At 35.6% G+C, this 13,244-nt stretch overlaps 1 protein-coding gene across 1 annotated transcript in view; it reads left to right on the forward strand.

Annotated features, from left to right (window-relative positions):
* LOC136853386 (putative neural-cadherin 2) overlaps positions 1-13,244 on the forward strand; it is a 451,957-nt gene that overhangs the window by 184,162 nt on the left and 254,551 nt on the right. The gene's annotated exons all lie outside the window — the stretch shown is intronic.

Raw genomic sequence — 13,244 nt, forward strand, 5'->3', positions numbered from 1 at the left:
TTTTTTTCTGGATTGTTTTTTTTATCTTTGCTTTGCTCCCATTTAGCCATTTCTCGTTTCCTTGTTTAGTATTCCTTGAGTTTCTCTTTTCTGTTTCCTAGAAAGATTCCAGAACAAAACCATAAATCTATTTTCAATGTAACAGTCATCAAATATAATTTTCAAATAGCATCATCTAATATAATGTTATTATAATGTTGCTTCTAGAATACCATCTAGCATTATTTTCCCAAGGAAGACACATTAAGTTCACTTTGACAGGTTTGTAGAATAAGGGTTCTAGAAAGTAAACCAATATAACTTTTGTCATTTTTAATGGATTTTTCTCATTATTACTCATTTTTTATATATTATTTGCTAATGTGATGGATTCTGTATGGTTGGTTTTGTTTGCGCTAAATATGAAACTCGATTGTGATTTTATAAGTCTCTAGCTTTGATTCATAATTGGATTTTTTTATTTCATGTATTCCTATTTTATTATTATATATATATATATATATATATATATATATATATGTTATATATATATATATATATATATATATATATATATATATATATATATATATATATATATATATATATATATATATATAATGTTTACATAACTGCAAAACTCATTTATATCTAACGATTCACAAGAAGTACAGAATTATCTTTCCTCTTGTACTCGCCATTATTCTTCATCCGTGGTGAAGTTAGATTACAATTATTTCCTCTCCCTTTTCGTCTCCGTTAATTCATTATGGTGTTTAAGCATTTTTCAAGCGCAGCATTAGAATAGAAAATAGTTTACATTCCCTCACAGGCATTTTAAACACCGTTTCCTCTGTTGCAGCTTTCCTCATGCATCCCTGGACTTCAGTGACTTGCTTTTCATCATTTTCAAAAGTCACCTTTATTTTTCCTCGGTTTTTTAGCATTACCCCAAACTTTCGTTTTTTTTTTTTTTTTCCTTTTCCGACCGTCCTCGTCTTCAAAATTGTCGTATCTTTAAACGTCCCCCCGCCCTGATATTATTATTATTATTATTATTATTATTATTATTATTATTATTATTATTATTATTATTATTATGGTCTATCTAAGTCATCTTATTCGACTGGGTGGTTTTTATAGCGTGGGGTTCCGGGTTGCATCCTGCCTCCTTAGGAGTCCAGCACTTTCTGACTGTGTGCGCTGTTTCTAGTAGCACACTCTTCTGCATGAGTCCGGGAGCTACTTCGGCATCTAGTTTTTCCAGATTCCTTTTCAGGGATCTTGGGATCGTGCCTAGTATTCCTGTGATTATCGGTACAATTCCCACTGGCATATCCCATATCCTTCTTATTTCGATTTTTAGGTCTTGATACTTATCAATTTTTTCTCTTTCTTTCTCATTATTATTATTATTATTATTATTATTATTATTATTATTATTATTATTATTATTATTATTATTATTATTATTATTATTATTATTATTATTATTATTATTATTATTATTATTATTATTATTATTATTATTATTGTATTCAGAAGAAGAAGAACCCTATTCATAAGGAACAAACCCACAGGGAACATTGACTTGAAATTCAAGCTTCCAAGGAATATGGCGTTCATTAGAAAGAAGTAACAGAATTTAAAAGGGAATATAGAAAGAGATCAGTTATTAGAAAAAAAAAAGTGAAGCGCATTTACTGCATATTGGTGCTGCTGTTCAGTGAATTTGGTTGCTCTCGGCAGATAAAGGGGATCAGGGATCAGTTGTGAATGTGAAAGATCTCTGTTAAAACACAACGTATGGAAAGTTCACAAACAAGAGACCATTTGTCGATGATCCAAGGCATAAGGAACCTTTTTAATTTTATCTTTGCATTTTGTAAATATATCATCTTCAGGCACCCACTTTCCTCCTCACCTTGTTCACTCTCTCCCTTTCCTCGTTCGTTTATACTCTCATAAATGAGCTCATTCATCTCATTTTTTTTTTTTTAGATTTATGCAATGTCTAGCCTTAACGAAACTTTTGTTCAGTATTGTCCAAGTTCGTACTTACTTAATTTTGTCATCCTTTGTTTAATACATGACTTTTTTTTTACATAATTACGGGATATCTGAATCAGTTTTCTTAAATCCAACTCAAAAGATATCATCGTGAAAAGCGAGTATCATCGTTAACATTCCTTGTTTTATATGTGCAACGTTTTATTCCAGTAGAATTCGTAAGTTTTTTTTTTTTTTAATTTGTCCAGTCTTCACAGACTTCTTTATTTTTAGTAATGCTGCTTTGGCGTCTAGCTCTCCAAAGATGCTTTCCAAATAAATAAAAACAACAAATAAAAATTAATAAAAAAAAAAATAAAAATAAATAAATGAAAATGAATATAAAATAAAAAAAAAATGAAAAATAAATAAAAACAAAAATAAAAATAAATAAAAATAAATAACCCACGCCTTTCATTACAAACTTTCTTCAGAGGACTTTGAAGGACAATCGCAGAACCAGGTGGTGTCCAGGAAATTATGGTCTGTGGCAGGAACCACTGTATGTCCATTGATTTACTGTCATTATAAGTGTGCTGGCCAGACATTTCTAAATAAGGTTGCTTCCGTCATTTCATGCGGATATTTCACTTACATTCCTTCGGGCCGCCGGGCCTCGTCATTTCACAATTTCCTGATGAACGTTTTAAAGTATTTTTCTCTCATGCTGAATTCTTTAGTCAATGTTTCCTCGTTGGAACGGATATCCGAAGAGTTACTGGGATACTTCGGATGTCCTCATTGGCTTGGGCGTGAGTCCTGGGACAACAGACCAGTTTTCAGAAGATCCTCATAACATTTTAAAGGTTAGGAAGCGTGACTATCTTATATATCTTATCTGACCTTGGGTTTTGGTTAAGGTCTTGCATCACAAACTTCGTGTTTTTTGGAATGAAAGCTTTAAGTAAATTGAAGACAGACCAATTTACGGAAGAGCCTTATAACGTTTTAAAGGTTAGGAAGTATGACTATCATCTCTGACCTTTGGTTTTAGTTAAGGTTTTGCATCACAAACATCATGTTTTTTGGCACAGACATTGTCAGTAAACCGACGGGCTCTGCTTTCTTGCAACAGCCCTTGTTCCTCATAACAGATACATTTTACTCGGATGAATGATTCATAAAGACACTTCAGGGCATCACGAGTCTGTCCATCTGTCACGCAACTTACCACATGAACATTCCCGTTTCCATTTGTGCCAAGATAGGAACAAGAATATCGATCTTTCTTCAGTGTTCGTTTAGATTTAGTAGTTCATTCACGTCCGAACTTTCGGGTGCGAATTCAACTTTCTCCAGGAAGGAAACTGTTAGCAAAATTATCCAGAGTATGTATGGGTAATTATTTTCCCTAAAACTTTTCACAGAAAGATAGGCATTCAAAGTTAAGAGTGACATGTAACCGACCCATGGCTTTTACATTTTTAGTTTTCTGTAAAAGAAAACTGTTGTGGAGGCATTGCCTGTTCGTCCGCACTTTTTCTGTCCGCCCTCAGATCTGAAAAAACTACTGAGGCTAGAGGACCGGAAATTTGTAGGTTGATCATCCACCCTCCAATCATCAAACATACCAAATTGCAGCCCTCTAGCCTCAGTAGTTTTTATTTTATTTAAGGTTAAACCCAGCCATAATCGTGCTTCTGGCGACGATATAGGACATGCCACCACCGGGCCATGGTTAAAGTTTCATGGGCCGCGGCTCATACAGCATTTTCCCGAGACCGCTGAAAGATAGATCTATTTTTGCTGGCCTTGATTATGCGCTGTAGCGGCTGTACAGAAAACGTGATTGCGGCGCATTTTTTACTTGCTTTGAGCAGCGTTTCCTTCCTTACTTGCTCAAAATTCGTAATTATTTGATAATCCATGTTTTTCGGACCGAAGCTGAAATTAAATTTTTGTAATTTATTTGTAAATCTTAATTTTTTTTTCTCACTGCTGATGAGAAGATTTATCTTTTTATCATTGTTAGAATCTGAATTTATCAAATGAGTAACCTTCAACAAACTAACGAACGTCAGTCTATATAGTGTAACATTATTATTTTATTTTTAAAACCAGTAATTATACGCTGTCAAGATGCATCGGTGATGGTCTGAGCAAAGAGACATAAATCTGAATTATTCTTCCATTTATAAGGACCAGACTCCCCCCGAATGCTTTCAAGACATAACTCACAGTTTCACCTCTCCTCTTAAATCATCTGTCTTATGGAATTTGAGCGAGATAATATATGTGGCTCTAACCATTGACCGTTAAGCAGTGGAATTCAAGCAAACACACTTTGAATATATTGGAACCACGACAAACGGTGTGAATCTCGCCTTTATGCACACATCAACGGGAATGACTTAATTAATTCTCTCTCTCTCTCTCTCTCTCTCTCTCTCTCTCTCTCTCTCTCTCTCTCTCTCTCTCTCTCTCTCTCTCTCTCTCTCTCTCACCATCTTCTTCTTCTTCTTCTTCTTCTTTTCTTCTCTCTCTCTCTCTCTCTCTCTCTCTCTCTCTCTCTCTCTCTCTCTCTCTCTCTCTCTCTCTCTCTCTCTGTTCAGCATTATTGGAAGTAAGACGTGTATATTTGGTTTGAATTTCAGAGGACTCCATTACCCAAAACACACACATGTTCTCTCTCTCTCTCTCTCTCTCTCTCTCTCTCTCTCTCTCTCTCTCTCTCTCTCTCTCTCTCTCTCTCATCAGTATTATTGGAAGTAGTGTATACTCGATTTGAATTTCAGACGGTTCCATTAGCCAAAGCACGTTATTCTCTCTCTCTCTCTCTCTCTCTCTCTCTCTCTCTCTCTCTCTCTCTCTCTCTCTCTCCAGCACAATTGGAAGTAGTGTATACTTGATTTGAATCTTAGAGGATTCCATTACCCAAAACACACACATGTTCTCTCTCTCTCTCTCTCTCTCTCTCTCTCTCTCTCTCTCTCTCTCTCTCTCTCTCTCTCAACATTATTGGAAGTAGTGTATACTTGATTTGAATTTCAGACGATTCCATTAGCCAAAGCACATTATTCTCTCTCTCTCTCTCTCTCTCTCTCTCTCTCTCTCTCTCTCTCTCTCTCTCTCTCTCTCTCTCTCTCCAGCACAATTGGAAGTAGTGTATACTTGATTTGAATCTTAGAGGATTCCATTAGCCAAAAACATATATTCTCTCTCTCTCTCTCTCTCTCTCTCTCTCTCTCTCTCTCTCTCTCTCTCTCTCTCTCTCTCTCTCTCTCTTTTTTCTCGATAGGACTGATGGAAATGGAGTGTACTGCTCGTTTTCGACACCCCTGATTTGAATACCAGGGCATGCCATTAGCTAGAATATCCGACCTAATCTTGTGCAACCTTCTTATGATCTGGGTTAAGGAGATGACTGTCGATAACCAAAAATAACATGTAAAAAATGCGCCGAAGTTTCTTCGGCGTAATCGAGTTTTCTGTACAGTTTATAATGCTGTATGAGCCGTGGCCCATGAAACTAACCACGGCCCGGTGGTGGCGTATCCCATATCGTTGCCAGAAGCACTGTTATGGCTAAATTTAACCTTTAATTAAATAAGAAAAAAAAAGTACTTAGGCTAGTGGGCTGCAATTTAGTATGTTTGATGATTGGAGGGTAGATGATCACCATACCAACTTGCAGCCCTCTAGCCTCAGTGGTTTTTTAGATCTGAGAGCGGACAGAAAAAGTGCGGACGGACAGACAAAGCCGTCACAAGTTGTCTTTTACAGAAAACTAAAAATTGCTGACTCTCCTAGTTTGTAACCTGGAATCTTTTGACTGAACTACTGCTAGAACAGTTCTAGAGAGGATCTTGGCTGGTAGATGATCCACAGCGGAATTGAGAAGGGTACCCTTTCTTCTTTACTTCTTGCTATTGACGATCAGCAGCATTCTCTTTAAAAAAAACTGGGATAGATGAAGTTGTAATAGTGATTTTATTAGCTCTATTTATTGTATCATATTTTCACTTCAGAGATTAGACTTGAAAAAGCAGAATAACATAAAGTTAGTTGATGAACGGGGAGACAAAATGAAGCTTGCTATTCCAACATTACACACACACACACACACACACACACACACACACACACACACACACACACACACACACACACACACACACACACACACACACACACACACATATATATATATATATATATATATATATATATATATATATATATATATAATCTTTGGTAAATTTACTCTGAGTGCACAAACGCTTGGTATGAAAACTAGAGTCCGTGTAGCATTTAATTATTTGTACATGTGCCCTTTAGCCCCCTTCTGTTTTATAAATTGATGAACATTCCTATAATCTCTAGTTGCACTGGTAAGTCATGTTTGTATGTGTGTGTAAGTTAGCCCAAACGTCATCACGTTAAGTAAGTCAGTAATCTACAAACTATTCGTTTAATCAGAGATCTCAAAGAGAAACAGTTTGAAGACTTAAGATATGTTTATTGTATATTGTTCGGTCCAGGTTATCCTGAACAGTTTATGGATAAATTAATGTACGTTTCCCGTCAAAAATGACGGCAGTATCTAATCATTTTGTCATTGCTTCGCCCTTGCTGTATATCAAGTGCAAGCGAGTCCACAAATTTCTTTTGCAAGTGTAAGATAGTTAAATGTGGGATTCATTGTCCGTAGATTTTTGTAGTGTACTGAGCGAACAATATTATTATATATATATATTCATTCGGTACAGTGTAAAACTCTACGGATAATGAAACCCCCGTTTAACTATCTTACACATGCTAAAGAAATTTGTGGAATTTTACTTTGTGGCTTAGACATGAATTGTCCGAGAACGGGCATTAAAATTGAAGGTTGATATACGAGGATTTTTCCGTTTCTAAATATATTTTTATATGCAGTGTCCTGTTCCTTATGCCTATTCAACATTCCTTAGTTAGGCCCATTTTCTTTTATAACATTATCCAAACATTGCTAACGGCATATGACTCCCATTAATTTCTTCACTCATTAACCGCAAACGCTATATCCAGATTGCAATGGCTTTTATTCCATTCCCAGTTTCATAGTTCAAGAATGACCCAGCGTCAATACATCATTTCGGGAACAATTCATTCCATCCATGCGAGCGTTCCGGGCTGTATTCTAGTTGCTTTCCGTTATGGGCTTGCAAGGTTCATCTTACAATTTCGACGTTTCAGCTAAATTCACGGTTTCGTCCTCTTTCGTCTTGCTTATTTTGTAATGCAAGGTTGTTCTTGAGTATAATGACAATAAATCATATTAATATTAAAATTATGTTAAGTTTGGTTAGATAAGGGCGAATGTTTTTTATTAGAACATCATGAATTTTGTTAAAAAATACAAAGCATTATTCTGAGTTTCTTTGGTCGTTTAAGGGTTAATGTTTATAGTTGCAACAAACGTCATCAGCATCCTTTGAAATATAGAAAACATTTTTAACGGTCTTCAAAGACATTTTGATGAATAACTATACGACAGCCAAGTTCTCTCCGGCCAGTTTGATGTTCAGCAGCCCGTGATAGTTGGGGATCTATTTTGCTTTCTGCTTTGTTATCAATATTTCTTTGTTATGTCGTATTATTTCTAATTTCCTTCCTACAACCCTATAATATTTTTCAGTTACAACCTATGTTAACCTAAGATAATCAGTTCATACATTGTTCAAGGTCTCCATATTTTTTCCTTTATGTTTTGATTTTATTTCAGGAATATCTGACCTACGTATGTTTGTCCAGATTTCAATTAACTCAGTCAAAAAAAAATAAGAACTTAAGCGTAAAATTTCGCTGCCCTAAAGTATTTTGTAGTCGTACCCATTCTAAAATCCATTTTTAACTATTAACTGTATATTTCACAAAAACGAAAGGCTCTGTATCTATTTTTTTTTATTACTGATTGGAACCTAATCCTCGAGCATTTTTCCAACGGCTATGAAACATACTGTCAGTTCTCTTTCCTCGCCAATTTATACATATTAAGCCAGTCCTATGATAGCTGATAGTCAGCTCGGTGGTCTGGTTGAACTATCTTAATAATAATAATAATAATAATAATAATAATAATAATAATAATAATAATAATAATAATAATAATATTAAACTTGAACATATGTAGAAACAAATCAGTGTTAATAATTTTTATAAATATACCAATCAATCTTTCCTCAAGATATTTTTATGTAGTTCAGAAAATCTTTTATCTACAAAACATACCCTCATCATTATATGTTTTTAAACATAATCTATATGTCAGTATGCTACTGATTGTTCAAATTCAGATACAAATTAATCTGACGCTTCTATAAACCCATACTGCTCTTTTGTAACAAGAATTTTAACACTGATCTCATCCCTTCTTTACAAAATCGATTTAAGTACGCCCCACATTGCTACATACTCGTAGTTTTTGATGCCCGAATGGTTTTCTGAATTTTGGGAACGGTTACATCAAGCAGAGGATATATAAAGAAAGGAAAGAGGAAGTTCTGTGTGCGTGTTATAGTTATATATACCCGTGTTATAGTTACGTATATAGTTATATATACAACGTGGTTCATTGTAATATGAAACGCAGTCAGTACTAGAAATTAGAAAAAATTATGCTTTTCTGCTTATTGTTTGTGCAACATTAATTAAAATTTCGCTGACAGCAACCAGCGGAAGGTTATCCAGATAACATTGTCTTTCAAGAGCCCTTAGCAAAACTAAAGCCTAAAGGGGCCTTAGACTACTACCAAGGGATGAAGGGAGAGTATTGGAGTAAGGGAAAACCGAATAAGGGTGATCATTCCGGAGCCGGTCAGCGGGAGGAGAGAGAATAGGGAACATCAGTCGGTATGCAGCAGATTAATACAGGTATTTCTTAAACAAATTAATTTCTCTCAAGTCCTCGCATCTACGGACGTTTGCACTCACGAAAGGCGTCATTGGAACTTCTCGGAGAAGTCTGGAGACTCAACTTGTGTCCAGTGTTGATACAAGGATCATATTGCTATTCACGAGAGGAGGCTCTGTTGTCACTTTAGTGGGAACTATTGGACGGTCGATGAATATTCAGGGGTTAATAGGAGTTATGCGATCGTTATCTTCTTGCTTGTTGTACTTCAGGTCTTGCAGATATTGTATCTATAGTATTTAGAGTGATAGGGTTTCACTCAAATTCACACACACACACATTATATATATATATATATATATATATATATATATATATATATATATATATATATATACATATACAGATGTGTGTGTGTGAATTTAAGCGTGCGGGCAGAAAAAAGTGCGAATGGACAGACAAAGCCGGGACAATAGTATCCTTTTCAGAAAACTAAAAGTTGCACATGATAGTTATATATACAAAATTGTACTTCTAATCGAGGTCAGATATCTAAAAAAATTAGATTTAACCATAGTTTACAGTGTCAGCAGTAATGACTTTGGCGGAAACACTGTTTTGATTCCAAACAAAGCAATAAAAACAGTTCTGAAACTTCTGTTTTGGTTATGAAGGAGCATCTCTCAAGCTAGCCTACTTTGTCGGTGAAATTCTACCCCAGGGAAGCTCGAAGGCTTTGATATATGGAGCTGAAACATGCTCGGTAGAGAGAGCGCAAGGGATGAAATTGGATGAGCTAGAGATGAAAATGCTCAGCTGGATGTGTGGAGTGACGAAATTGTATAGGGTCAAGAATGAAAGAATAAGAGGAACTACTAAAATCGTAGAACTATCAAAGAAGGCTCAGGAAAGGAGACTGCAGTGGTATGGCCATGTGGTGAGAAGGGAAGAGACATACGTAGGGAGGAGAGTGATGCAGATGGGGGGTGGGGGGATGTGCCTGGTGGGGGAGGGAGCGAGAGGAAGACCGAAGAAGCGAGGGTGAATGGACGTTTTTGAAGAAGATCTGAGAAACAAACAATTGTCAGAGGACGATGTTTATGACCGAGCCAGGTGGAGGAACGCTGTCAGAAACATCGACCACACACAGAAGTGGGAAAAGATGCTGGGAAAGAAGAAGAAGAAGAAGAAGAAGAAGAGGCTCTAAGGGTCCGGTAAGGAGTCATCATTAATCTATCTCGAAGCTTCCATTACTATGATTTAAAACTGAACGACTTTTGACTCGGAATTCATCATAACGAAGTTCCAGTTTTATCCCCCAAGTTCCTTGAGACTTTGCTCTCTCTAATGTCATCAGCCTGGTGCCAGTACGAAAAATGAGAGTGCGGATAAATAGCGAGCCTGGGATGAAGGCAGAGAACAAGGGAGGGAGAGAGAGAGAGAGAGAGAGAGAGAGAGAGAGAGAGAGAGAGAGAGAGAGAGAGAGAAAAGTTGCATCTTTGTAATATGGGAGACCTACGATTCTATTTAGGAGGCGCCATTTTTAGTTAACGCTCACTCGTGATGTTCTGAACTTAGGATTTATTTTTCCCAGTAATTGTCTCTCAGATCATTTCTTCTGATTCTATATTTAGAGGCAATCATGCTGTGATTAGGAATAAACCTCAAAGTCAAGTAAAGTGGAACGTTTAGAGTGACTCCCTGAAGATATAGCCTCAAAGAAAAACATAACTATTGGAGGAAGTTATAAAGTGTATTTGTTTACGTGCGTGCACTTAATGTATGTATGTATAATATATATATATATATATATATATATATATATATATATATATATATATATATATATATATATATATATATATAATATATATATATATATATATATATATATATTATATATATATATATATATATATATATATATATTTATGTATATATTTATAGTGTATACTCCATAAACTTTATATATACTATATATCTATAATTATATATATATATATACATATATATATATATATATATATATATAGAGAGAGAGAGAGAGAGAGAGAGAGAGAGTACTTTTTGTGGCTTAATATATATGAGCAATAATAAGAAATAATAGATAGATTTCATTAAAAGTTATTCGGCGATCAGTACGAAAACAATACAAGCATCACTACGTCCCGTTCAAGAAGCTGCCTGTGGGAGCGAAAAGTGTCCCTCGTATGATCAGAAGAGAGTTGCCGTGGAGAGATCCAATAGAACTTTGGATTTTATCTCCGGGTAAATCTTACTGGGATGAGGGTAAGACGGAAGGATTGGAAAAATGACGACCAGAGGCAGAATTGTCAAGGAAAGAGCATTTAAGCGATTTATTAAACTGTATTGAGAAGGTTCCTTTTTGAAGTCCTTCATTTTTTTCCTTCTAGAAAAAGAATTGTTACTTTGAGTACACTTTGTGGTGGTTCTTGGATTTGAATTGGTTTCAAGAATTGCCTATATATCTGTCTGCGTATTTATGTATCTGTGTGCGTGTATATACAATATATATAATATATATACACATATATAATATGTATATACATATATATATTTATATATATATACAGTATATATATATGTAATTGTAATAGCCACAATGCCCTCTTCTCTCGCTTTTTTGGATATGCTCGGCACTACAAAGCCGTAAGATCCAAGCGCAAGAAATTGAAGAGGCTGTGATGCCCGGTCGCGGGAAACGAACCCGCGTCACCATAATCACAAGGTCACGTTGCCGACCTGACCATGAGATTCTACACACACACACACACACACACACATATATATATATATATATATATATATATATATATATATATATATATATATATATGTATGTATGTATGTATGTATAATGAAATGTTAACGAATCACCTGCTGCGTACTGCCCTTAATTACATTCTGCTGCAAAGGGGTTTTAACTTCCCATAAATCTAACATCTTATTTTAATTGCGTCTTTAGGAAATGAGGTGCATGTGAATAAATCCTAAACCAGGTAATGTTACATAAAAATTTTAAAGAAATTATTTTGAAATATTATCTGGAGAGGCATAAGTTTCCTTCAGGAAATTTCCCAAGGAGGGTTTTTACGTGTTCTTAACGAAGTCAAGACGTGGAGTAAAAAGTTCGAGAGTTCACTTTCAGGTCTGGTATCCTTGATCCATGACGTCGGTTCTTGAGCTTTGTTGCTCCGCTAATCCCTTGTCTTCTCTTGGATCTCTGCGTCCCTTTCATTTCCCGCAAAATAGAATAGGATGTGGGCCAAAGGCCAAGCGCTTGCATCCATGAGGTCATTCAGCGCTAAAATGGAAATTGACAGTAAAAAGGTTTGAAAGGTGTAACAGGAGGAAAACCTCGCCGGTGCACTATGAATCAAGTATTAGGAGAGGGTGGAGAGGAGGATGGAAGAAAGAGAAATGAACGGAGGCACAGTAAAATGAATGTAAAGGGGGTGCAGCTAGTGGCCGAAGGGACGCTGCAAATAACCTTAAGCAATGCCTACAGCGCACCGCGCAAGGTGCACTGACGGCACTAACCGCCTACTGGGTTCATTTCCCATAAAATTATCTTTCATTTTACAACAGTTTTCTAACCTGCTTAAGCGAGGTGACTACAGCGTGTTTGGACACTTTTACACATTTTAGCACATTCGAATTTTTTTCTATTTGTGCAAAGGAAAGGCGCTTTTATGCCACCGCGTTTTATTGTGCACGAGATTGTTTGCAAGAAGTGGGTTCAGTTAGAAATGAGGTCACCGGAAACTGTATTTTTGTATCATTAACTAATGGGAACTAGAGTCTGCATTTGCTTTATTCGCTGTGCAATTACTTTGTGAATGAAGCAGCAAGTCGATCATTGCAAGTTGAGTTCATTTACATTACTAAGCTTTTCTCGTTGAATGCTTTCACTCCCTCCAAGTCTGGTGTTCCATTCTTTTACATAAACGATCCTGGAGGATCCTACTCTCGCGTATTCGTATCTACAGATAGGCACATCCGCAGGACCACTAAGTTAATGTGATTCTAGTGATTTTTTTTTTTTTTTAATTTTTTTTTTTTTTTTTATTTTTAGGTGAGGAACATTTCCGGTCGATATTTTTTTATTACAGGAACATGAAAACTATGAATTCACTATAATAAGTTTGTCTGGGATAACGATTAAAGTAAATTTAAAATGAAAAATATATAATTTTACTGACTTCACGTTGCAATTGATTATAAGAAGCAAGGATAATATAATAAAAATCTCAGGTGCCCAATGCTTATACGTATGCTTGATTGGGGCACAAGAACTATGAATACTGCTAAAAAGTTCCAAAAATTCAGGATTTTGAATTCTCATTCTGAATGTCAGAAG

This window comes from Macrobrachium rosenbergii, chromosome 27, assembly GCF_040412425.1.
Source record: "Macrobrachium rosenbergii isolate ZJJX-2024 chromosome 27, ASM4041242v1, whole genome shotgun sequence".
NCBI classification, from domain to species: domain Eukaryota; kingdom Metazoa; phylum Arthropoda; class Malacostraca; order Decapoda; family Palaemonidae; genus Macrobrachium; species Macrobrachium rosenbergii.